Source organism: Ceratotherium simum, chromosome 6 (assembly GCF_057802395.1).
Source record: "Ceratotherium simum simum isolate JZ-2026a chromosome 6, ASM5780239v1, whole genome shotgun sequence".
NCBI classification, from domain to species: Eukaryota; Metazoa; Chordata; class Mammalia; order Perissodactyla; family Rhinocerotidae; genus Ceratotherium; species Ceratotherium simum.
The window spans coordinates 1,433,350-1,445,237 of NC_141905.1; positions in this window are offsets into that span (position 1 = coordinate 1,433,350).

An 11,888-nucleotide genomic window follows, 5' to 3' on the forward strand; every position below is an offset into this window, starting at 1 on the left:
TGTGCTGGGGCTCCCCACACCTGATAAAGAGACTGAAGGGCCCACAACAACTACAAGCAGCTGAGCATTACAACAGCTGGCCAGGAGCATAACTCAGCCTCCCTGGGCGCCTATAGGGAGAGCTAACAGGCCACAATAGAAGGACACACGTAGCCCACATAGGGGTCACCCTGGAACATTGAGAACTGAGGGAAGCACACTGGAAGCCTCCTAAGCCATCACTTACATAAGGTCACCTATCCAAGAGCAGGAGACGTAGCTGACCTACCTAATACGTAGACACAAGCACAGGGAAAGAGGCAAAATGAGGAGGCAAAAGAATACATTCCAAGTAAGGGAACAGGACAAAACCCCAGAAAAGGAACTAAGTGAAACAGAAATGAGCAACCTACCTGACAGAGAGTTCAAACTAAGAGTGTTAAGGATGCTCACTGATCTGGGGAGAAGAATAGATGAACTCAGTGAGAATGTCAACAAAGAAAAGGAAGATATAAAAGAACCAATCAGAAATGAAGAATACAATACTGGAAATGAAAAACTCATTAGAGGGACTCAAAAGCAGAGTAGAGGATACAGAAGAACGGATCAGTGAGCTGGAAGAAGGACTAGAAGAAATTACCCAAGGTGAACAGGTAAAAGAGAAAAGAATTAAAAAGAGTGAGGACAGTCTAAGGGACCTCTGGGACAACATCAAGCGCACTAACATCCGTGTTATAGGTGTCCCGGAAGGAGAAGAGCGAGACAAGGGGGCAGAGAATCTATTTCAAGAAATAATAGATGAAAACTTCCCTAACCTAAGGAAGGAAACAGACATCCAGGTACAGGAGGCACAGAGAGCCCCAAACAAGATAAACCCAAAGAGGCCCACACCAAGACACATCATAATCAAAATGTCCAGAATTAAAGATAAAGAGAGAATCCTAAAAGCCGCAAGAGAATGTCAAGTTACATACAAAGGAAACCCCATAAGGCTATCAGCTGACTTCTCAGCAGAAACCTTACAGGCTAGAAGAGAATGGCACGATATATTTAAAGTGCTAAAAGGAAAAAACTTACAGCCAAGAATACTCTACCCAGCAAGGTTATCGTTCAAAATGGAAGGAGAGATAAAAATTTTCCCAGATAAGCAAAAATTAAAGGAGTTTGTCACCAAGAAACCAGTGTTACAAGAAATGTTAAAGGGACTGATTTAAGGGGAAAAGAGAAGACCACAAATAGGAAAAATTATCTATTTCCACGATTAGAACGTAATGGATACAAATGCACAAAAAAGAGGTTAGATATGATATCAAAAACATAAAAGGAGGGAGGAGGGTAGTTAAAGAGTACAGCTTTCAGACAGAGGTCAAACTAAAGTGACCATCAATTCTGTATAGAAGAAGTAAGGAACAGAGAAGGACTACTTAAACACTGAGGAAAAAAAAATAAAAAAGTTAAAAAATGGCAGTAAGTACATACTTATCAATAGCTACTTTAAACGTCAATGGACTAAATGCCGCAATTAAAAGGCATAGGGTGGCTGACTGGATAAAAAAACAAGACCCATATATATGCTGCATACAAGAGACACACTTCAGACCTAAAGACACTCACAAACTGAAAGTGAAGGGATGGAAAAAGATACTCCACGCAAATGGCAATGAAAAGAAAGCTGGGGTAGCAGTACTCATATCAGACAAAATAGACTTTAAAACAAAAACTGTAAAAAGAGACAAAGGGCATTACATAATGATCAAGGGAACAATCCAACAAGAGGATATAACACTTGTAAATATCTACGCACCCAATGTAGGTGCACCTAAATATATAAAGCAATTATTAACAGACATAAAAACAGAAATAGACAGTAACACAATAATAGTAGGGGACTTTAACACTCCACTTACACCAACGGATAGATCATCCAAACAGAAGATCAATAAGGAAACATTGGCCTTAAACGACACACTAGAACAGATGGACCTAGTAGATATATACAGAGCATTCCATCCAAAAACCGAAGAATACACGTTCTTTTCAAATGCACATGGAACATTCTCCAAGATTGATCACATATTAGGCCACAAAAGAAGTCTCCATAAATTTAAGAAGATTGAAATAATACCAAGCATCTTTTCTGACCACAACGGTATGAAACTAGAAATCAACTATAGGAAGAAAATCAGAAAAGCCACAAATACATGGAGATTAAACAAAATGCTACTGAACAACGACTGGGTTAACGAAGAAATCAAAGAAGAAATCAAAAATACCTGGAGACAAATGAAAATGAAAATACGACATGCCAGAATTTATGGGATACAGCAAAAGCGGTTCTAAGAGGGAAGTTTATAGCGATACAGGCCTATCTCAACAAACAAGAAAAATCTCAAATAAACAATCTAAAAATGCACCTAAAGGAACTGGAAAAAGAAGAACAAACAAAGCCCAAAATCAGTAGAAGAAGGGAAATAATAAAAATCAGAGCAGAAATAAATGAAATCGAGACCAAAAAAACAATAGAAAAATTAATAAAACCAAGAGCTGGTTCTTTGAAAAGATCAACAAAATAGACAAACCTTTAGCTAGACTCACCAAGAAAAAAGAGAGAAGGCACAAATAAGTAAAATCAGAAATGAAAGAGGAGAGGTTACAACAGACACCTCAGAAATACAAAAGATTATAAGAGAATACTATGAAAAACTATATGCCAACCAATTCGACAATCTGGAAGAAATGGATAAATTCTTAGAATCATACAACCTTCCAAAACTGGATCAAGAAGAAGTGGAGAATTTGAATAGACCAATCACCAGTAAGGAGATCGAAACAGTAATCAAAAACCTCCCCAAAAATAAAAGTCCAGGACCAGACGGCTTCCCTGGTGAATTCTACCAAACATTCAAAGAAGACTTAATACCTATCCTTCTCAAACTCTTCCAAAAAATTCAGGAGGGGGGGAAGCTCCCTAACTCATTCTACGAAGCTGACGTTACCCTGATACCAAAACCAGACAAGGACAACACAAAAAAAGAAAATTACAGGCCAATATCACTGATGAACATCGATGCGAAAATCCTCAACAAAATACTAGCAAATCGCATACAACAATACGTTAAAAAGATTATACACCATGATCAAGTGGGATTTATTCCAGGGATGCAGGGATGGTTTAACATTCGCAAATCAATCAACGTAATACACCACATTAATAAAATGAAGAACAAAAATCACATGATCATCTCAATAGATGCAGAGAAAGCATTTGACAAGATCCAGCATCCATTTATGATAAAAACTCTGAATAAAATGGGTATAGAAGGAAAGTACCTCAACATAATAAAGACCATATATGAGAAACCCACAGCTAATATCATCCTCAATGGTGAAAAACTGAAAGCTATCCCTCTAAGAACAGGAACCAGACAAGGATGCCCACTGTCACCACTCCTATTTAACATAGTATTGGAAGTCCTAGCCAGAGCAATCAGGCAAGAGAAAGAAATAAAAGGGATCCAAATTGGAAAGGAAGAAGTGAAACTGTCACTATTTGCAGATGACATGATTTTATATATAGAAAACCCTAAAGAATCCACCAGAAAACTTTTAGAAGTAATAAACGAATATTGTAAAGTTGCAGGATACAAAATCAACATACAAAAATCAGTTGCATTTCTGTACACTAACAACGAAGTAGCAGAAAGAGAAATTAAGAATACCATCCCATTTACAATTGCAACAAAAAGAATAAAATACCTAGGAATAAATTTAACCAAAGAGGTGAAAGATCTGTACACCGAAAACTATAAAACATTTCTGAAAGAAATTGAAGAAGACACAAAGAAATGGAAAGATATTCCGTGCTCTTGGATTGGAAGAATTAACATAGTTAAGATGTCCATACTTCCTAAAGCCATCTATAGATTCAATGCAATCCCTATCAAAGTTCCAACAACATTTTTCACAGAAATAGAACAAAGAATCCTAAAATTCATATGGAACAACAAAAGACCCCGAATAGCTAAAGGAATCCTGAGAAAAAAGAACAAAGCTGGAGGTATCACACTCCCTGATATCAAAATATACTACAAAGCTATAGTAACCAAAACAGCATGGTACTGGCACAAAAACAGACACACAGATCAATGGAATAGAATCGAAAGCCCAGAAATAAACCCACACATCTATGGACAGCTAATCTTTGATAAAGGAGCCAAGAACATACAATGGGGAAAAGAAAGTCTCTTCAACAAATGGTGTTGGGAAAACTGGATAGCCATATGCAAACAAATGAAAGTAGATCCTTACCTTACACCATACACAAAAATTAACTCCAAATGGATTAAAGACTTGAATGTAAGACCTGAAACTGTGAAAGTTCTAGAAGAAAACATAGGCAGTACGCTCTTCGACATCGGTCTTAGCAACATCTTTTCTAACACCACATCTGACCGGGCAAGAGAAACAATAGAAAAAATAAACAAATGGGACTACATCAAACTAAAAAGCTTCTGCACAGCAAAGGAAACCATCAACAAAACGAAAAGACAACCTAACAATTGGGAGAAGATATTTGCAAACCATACATCTGATAAGGGCTTAATCTCCGAAATATATAAAGAACTCATGCATCTCAACAACAAAAACTACCAACCCAATTAAAAATGGGCAAAAGACCTGAACAGACATTTCTCCAAAGAAGATATACAGATGGCCAACAGACACATGAAAAGATGTTCAAAATCACTAACTATCAGGGAAATGCAAATCAAAACTACAATGAGATATCACCTCACACCCGTCAGAATGGCTATAATTAACAAGACAGGAAACAACATGTGTTGGAGAGGATGTGGAGAGAAGGGAACTCTCATACACTGCTGGTGGGAGTGCAAACTGGTGCAGCCACTATGGAAAACAGTATGGAGATTCCTCAAAAATCAACGATAGAACTACCATATGATCCAGCTATTCCACTGTTGGGTATTTATCCAAAGAACTTGAAAACACCAATTTGCAAAGGTACATGCACCCCTGTGTTCATTGCAGCCTTATTCACAATAGCCAAGACTTGGAAGCAACCTAAGTGCCCATCAAGGGACGAATGGATAAAGAAGCTGTGGTATATATACACAATGGAATACTACTCAGCCATAAGAAACGACTGAAACCAGACATTTGTGACAACATGGATGGACATTGAGGGTATAATGCAAAGTGAAATAAGTCAGAGGGAGAAGGCCAAATACCGTATGATTTCCTTCATTAAGTAGTAGATAATAACAACAATAAACAAACACATAGGGACAGAGATTGGATTGGTGGTTACCAGAGGGGAAGGGGGGAGGGTGGAGGGTGAAAGGGATAATTCGGTACATGTGTGTGGTGATGGGTTGTAATTAGTATTTTGGTGGTGAACATGATGTAGTCCATGCAGAAATAGAAGTACAATGATGTACACCTGAAATTTTTGCAATGTTATAAACCAATGTTACTGCAATAAAAAAATAAATAAATAAATAAATAAATAAATAAATAAAAAACAAAAAAACAAAAACAAACAAAAAAAAAAAGAATAGAAAATCAGAGGTCAATTTCTGTCAAAATCCTCCACATAAAAACAAAGGCAACGATGTGTAAAAATGATAATATATCACCACCAAGTGGAATTGATTGAAGAAATTCAAGGTTAGTTTAATATTTTAAAATCAATCAATGTCATTGTTCATATTAACAGGAAAAATATAAAATAATATAACATATATTATAATACATATTATTATTATATAATATAATATTTCTGGATGTATCTATCTTGTAACAATACCACACTATCTTAATACATTAACAAATTTGTAAATCTGGGTAGTAGGTAATGTAAGTCCTCTACAAAATTTCTTATTTAATATTGTTTGGGTTGTTTAGGTCATTTGCGTTTCCATATAAATTTTAGATTCGGCTTGTCAATATCGTTTTTAAAAAGCATGCGCGATTTTGACTGGATTGCGCTAAAAGTGTAGATAAACTTAGGAAGGATTGACATATTAACAATCTTGCATTTTGCAAACCATAATTAATTTCACTCAATAATTTTTCTTTTTTTTTTTTTTGGTTTCCAGTGTAGAGAGTTGTATATGTTTCTGTAGAGTTTTCCATAGTTCAATATAGAAGTTTTCTTCATTTATTTCTAAATACTATTTGAATGCTATTAACAGTTGAATTGTACACTGTCAATACTCTCCTGATACTGTTGAAAACTACTGATACATGCAACAACATGAATTATCTCAAAAACATTGAATGTAAGAAGCCAGATACAAAAGAGTACATAATGTGACAAAGAAATACCATTACATAAAATTTAAAACAGGCAAAACTAATATACAGGGATAGAATCGAGAATAAGGGCTTGTCACTGGGAGTGAAGAGAAATTACTGGAAAGGGTCCCAAGAAAACTTTTTTGTATGATGTAAATTATCTATATCTTGATCTAGATAGTGATCACAGGGGTGAATGAATACATGTGTGAAAAAGTATAAGGCTGTACATATAAAATTTATACGTTTTATAATATGTAAATTATACCTTAATAAAATACTCTTTAAAAATAGGTACATTATTTAAAGTGACATTGGGACAACTTTCAAATGTAAAAACTGCAGTGAGGATGTAATGTTATTGGACAACAGTCCCTGAAATACCCAAATTGTGCTTTCAATGCAAGACTCTTTCTCTCTAGACCTCTAAGGAAAAATATACACAGAGACAAAGAAAAGCAAAGGAACAGTGTATTACTGTTCTAAGTTACAATTTAGAACTCTACTGAGCAGTCTGGACCCCAGATTCTCTTTTCATCTAAGCTGTATATCCTGGTATTGCCTTGAAACAAATCTGGTCAAATTGCCTTCACCTCCAAGCCCAATCCAATTGTAGACATTCCCTTGCAGTGCAAAGAAAAGCTAAATAATACAAACTCAACAGTGAGACGACCCAGGATAGGAAAAGCAAGAACAAGACAGTGTGCCCCGATACCTTGAGGAAACAGGCGAAAGCTTCTGACTCCCATCCCTCCTAAAGAGTCACTGATAGGGCCCGTAAGCTCCCACGGGAACTACCTCTAGGCCCACCTCAGCCAAGTCACCAGTGACAGCTATCCTTCACAGAGGTGCAAACTCATTCAATAGCTCTGCCTGTAACTGTGGGCCAATGCAAAGTCCTTGGATTTGATGAACTTATAGCTGCCCTCCTCCTCAGGGGGGTGGAGTTGAGTGGGCCTATGAGTTGCCTCTGCCTCAGAGTTCAGTAATATTGAGTTCCATGACATCTGGTCTTTGTTTAGCTAACTAAACTTTTAACTTTCCTTGATAAAAAAAAGGTAATAACACCAAACACATAAGTTGGTCATAAGAAGTACATGCAATGTATGTAAATCCCTAAAGGCCATTCTTGGAATGTAGTAGATGGCAGGACAATGTTAACTTCTGTTCCCACTTTTAGTAAATATTATTTGTTAATTTCGTCTTCCTTTAGTCTGAAAACTCTGAGTGTGAGCATTTCTGCCTTGTTCCACATGTATCATAGTACCTGATATATTGCCTAACACATAATAGGTGCTAAATAAATACTTAGTGAGGGTATAAACACCAAGCATTGTGCTAACATTATGAGGGGATATATAAAACATAGTTATCATGGTCAATTATTTTACGATATACTGAGGGATAGACATGCAAATATCTAAATAATGGAATAAAATATATGCTACAAAGTACTGTGCAGTCAGAAAGGACCTCTAACACAATCAATAAGAAAAGAAGTTAATTTGGATCATCATGGGACGGATGAGTCAGATTTTGCTACCATGTGCCACACCACCCAAAAGTGAGGTCTAATTTGAGCAAAGAAACAATCTTCAGAAGGCCCTGTCCTCCAAGAGGACATCTTGGAGCTGGTAAGCCGTGAATACAAGATAGCATCTAACAGAATACAAAATGCACCCTGAACCAAAAACTATTGTGTGGTGCTGTGTCCCATATAAGCTGAACATATGGGTGTCAGAACTAAGAACTATTGGCAGTGCTTACCATCACTTCTATAGACTTGCTTAGGCAATTTGTGCTTTCCATCCTCCAACTCTGGACTCTACCTTCTAGAAGTCTTAGGTCCTAGAAAAGAAATGCTTCCATCAGGGACAGCAAACCCCATCAACTTTAAGTGCCACCACTTTAGGCTCCTTTTGCCAAGAGACCAGCAGGGCAGAAAAGAAGTCACAGCCTGACGGATGTAATTGACTGTGATCATCAGGAGGAGATAGGCTTTCTAGTACACACTGGGGAAGGAAAGAATATGTTTAGCAATCAGGTGGTCCACTGGGACATCTCTTGGTACTTCTTTGCCTAATTTTGAGGGTAAATAGACAAATGCAATGGTCTGATAAGATTATAGCACTCAGGAGATCAGATTTCTCAGGAATGAGGGTCTGGGTTACTGGATCAGGCAAGCCTATTAGACCTCCAGGGATTCATTGCCAAGGGTGAGGGGAATATAGAGGAGCACTAAAGAAAATATAAGATAAGTATCAGTTGTATTCCAAGACCGACTGCATTGGTGGGGACTGTAGGTAATTCCACTAAACTTCTTTTAGGTTTCCCCAGAGGACCTGTTCCCAGATAAAGTGAATATGTTATAAAACACAAGTGGAACTAAGTTGCACAAAGAATGGGCTGTTATGGCTGTTGAGTTGTGCCACCCAGATCTCTGCTATAGGACCAAGACACTTTCCTCCAGCTGCCGGTAGTGTTGGCTGCTGATGGCTCACAGCTCAATCCCTTCCAGAAATTACCCATGGCCAAAGAGAGCTGCTTCAATCAAAGTTAATTTCTCCCGACAGGCAGCCTCTATCCATTGCCTCAATTCAGGACAATTATGACGTTTAGATGAACTCCAAAGTTCTCCATGCAATCAACCAAAGATTCTCTTGAGACTGCGTCACAGCCCAGCTTCTCCCTCTGCCCACCCTTCCTTCAGTTCCTCACAGGTATTGTTGCCAAGAGCACTACCCAATAAACTTACTGGATGCAATCTCCATCTCAGAATCTGTTTAGAGAAGCTGACCTAAGAAACATATGTTGCCAGATTCCATCGAGAAGCTCTCTAACGCTGGTGCCTAAATATAAACATCTATAAGTCTTTCCATAAGTCCTCATTGCTATGCTGATATTTAGACTATCATCAGTCATTTACATGTACTAAGTACTTAATAATATATCATTCAAACAGCAAATTCGTATACCATGAATATAATGCTTTGAGTTCATATTCATGTGTAAAAGCTAGTAAATGCCAAAGTTAAACTTCTTGCAATAAAATTTATTTGCTCATGTCCACCACAGGTATGTATTAGAAACTATAACCATCTCAAATACCAATCAACTATGTTAAACAACCCCGTGATTCTTCACGTACCCTTGTAAAAATTCAGAGATAACTCAGCACAATACGATCCATCATGAATTACCATGTACAATAATTCTCCAGGTTTTTCTATTGATGGCTTGAGTTCTTTTATCTAGGATGCTTCAAGGAACTCAATGAGCAAATCATGGTGCCTGTAAGTTTCTTACATTTTTATATTCTTTATTATGTAAACACCAGTGTTCACGCTTCTGTATTCTTTAACATAATAAATATTATATTTTATCCAATACGAAATATAATCCTCCCAAACACTTGCGTTGCTCTCATTTTCCACATACCATCAGTCATCAGTTCTCTTAATCTGCCTTTTTAACGCGTCTCAAATCCTTTTCTCCTTCTCCATTCCTATCGCCATAGCACGATTCCAGATCTTTCTTCTTTGAGCACCTTTACACTAACATAAGTCTCCTCTGTGGGTTTTACGCATAGCCAATGGTAGCACCCCTGAACACCTTCCGCATACATCCGTCTCTTCTACTCTCCCAGCTTCTAATTCTTCGACAGTGTGAGGAACATATTTCTAAATCACAAATCTCAACTGTTACTTTCCTACTTAAAATTTTCTGTTGTATTTATGTTAAGGTAAATTCTTTATCATGGAATAGACGATCTGGCCTCTCTCTACCTTTTTAATGCCTTCTACTACCTGTCTTTCATTTACTATCTCTGTTTAAGCTATCTTTAATACATACAGCTTTTCTAAACGCCACATGCTCCTTTATACTCCCACATATTTCTTCCCCTGTTTGCTACCTCCTATCCTCTTGATGATTTTTTATGTACCCATTTTTACTCAATCCAAGCATCATTTCTTCAGTGTACTATTGCAATGATTTTCAGCCATGTATTTACTTATCTTCCTTTTTATTGTACTCAGACACAGGGGTCTTGTGTTGAGTAACTCTGTATCTCTAGAGTCTAGCATAGTTTTAACATACCCAAAAGCTATGAACTGAATTGAACTGAACTGAATAGAAGCATTCAAGATTATTAACAGTAGCCCAATAACCATATGGGCAATTTCTCTTTTCTAAACTTCATGTTCCAAAATTGTTTTATTCCCTAGTGTACCTCTTTAAAGATCCCATATGGCAGATGAGGGGACAGTCACAGTTAAGAGTCCCAAATTTTGCTCACTAGGTTGATGATTCCACTCTTTTCATTCAACAGGTTGGTCATGTTTTAACTCTCTGAAGTAAAGGTGGGGCCTTGAACACTGTACAAATCAACAAGTCGTCCAGAGTCAACAATGTTAGAAAAAATGTTAACCTACTGCAGTAGAGTTGTTGTTTTCTTATTTGTTTGTTTTCTCCAAAGAAGCTTCAATATTTACTCTCATCATTCTTTCAGTCTCTTGGGGCAAGGTTCACATGGAGATCCATGTTTCATTTAAGAAAATATTCTGGGTTTTTTTTTCCTATACTGCTAACCTTAGGTTAACTGTCTGAATATTGTTAAATTCATTTACTACAATAATGCACATAAAAGATAAAGTTACTCTGATATTTAAGAGAAATAGACAATATAATGTTAGAATAAAGCTTCATCTTTGAATATTCTAGCACTTTAATGCAAAAGCTTTAAAAATGATGAGTTCCTTTTTATATTGCAATGAAAATTAGTTTCTCTTTTGCATTTATCACCTTTCACACAAGCACAAGTGGATCATACAGATGGAAGGTAGTGATTAGAAGCACTTAGAGATAAAAAAGAACCAGAACAAATAAGGATGTTTCACAGCAACCAAAGTCTTTAAAGAATCTTCAAATTAGACAACAACAGGGAAAAAATGAAAAACAAGGAGAAATGAGCTTTCTACCTATTAAGTGGGAAGAGTTGGTTTGAGAAGAAAATAAAATCCAGTGTTCTCCCACTTAAAAGTGTTTATCAAACATTCTCTTCATGTTTTACACATAAACTGGGGGACGGGTGGTGGGTTGGGAATGGGGAGATGTTGCTCAAGGGCACAAAGTTTCATTTATGCAAGATGAATAAGTTCTGGAGATCTAATGTGCAACAATGTGCCTATAGTTAGTAATAGTGTATTGTACACTTGAAATTTGCTAAGAGGGTAGATCTTAAGTGTGCTCACTACCCAAAACAAAGAAAATGGTAACTATGTGAGATGATGGATACATTAATTAGCTTGTTGTGGTGATTATTTCACAACATATACACATACCAAATCATCAAGTTATATAGCTTAAATATATACAATTTTTAATTGTCAATTTTAACTCAATAAGCCTGGGGAGAAAAAAGAAAGATAAATGAAGCAAAGTAGACTCATCACCAATCTTGGAAAATCAGTTCAAGACATGTAACCGAAAGTAGGCATGCCTCTAGATTTTATCCTTAGCTGTATTCTCTTCCCAGTCATTCTTATTCTTTGCTGAAAAACTCAACTTCATACATTTGTCAACACTATCCA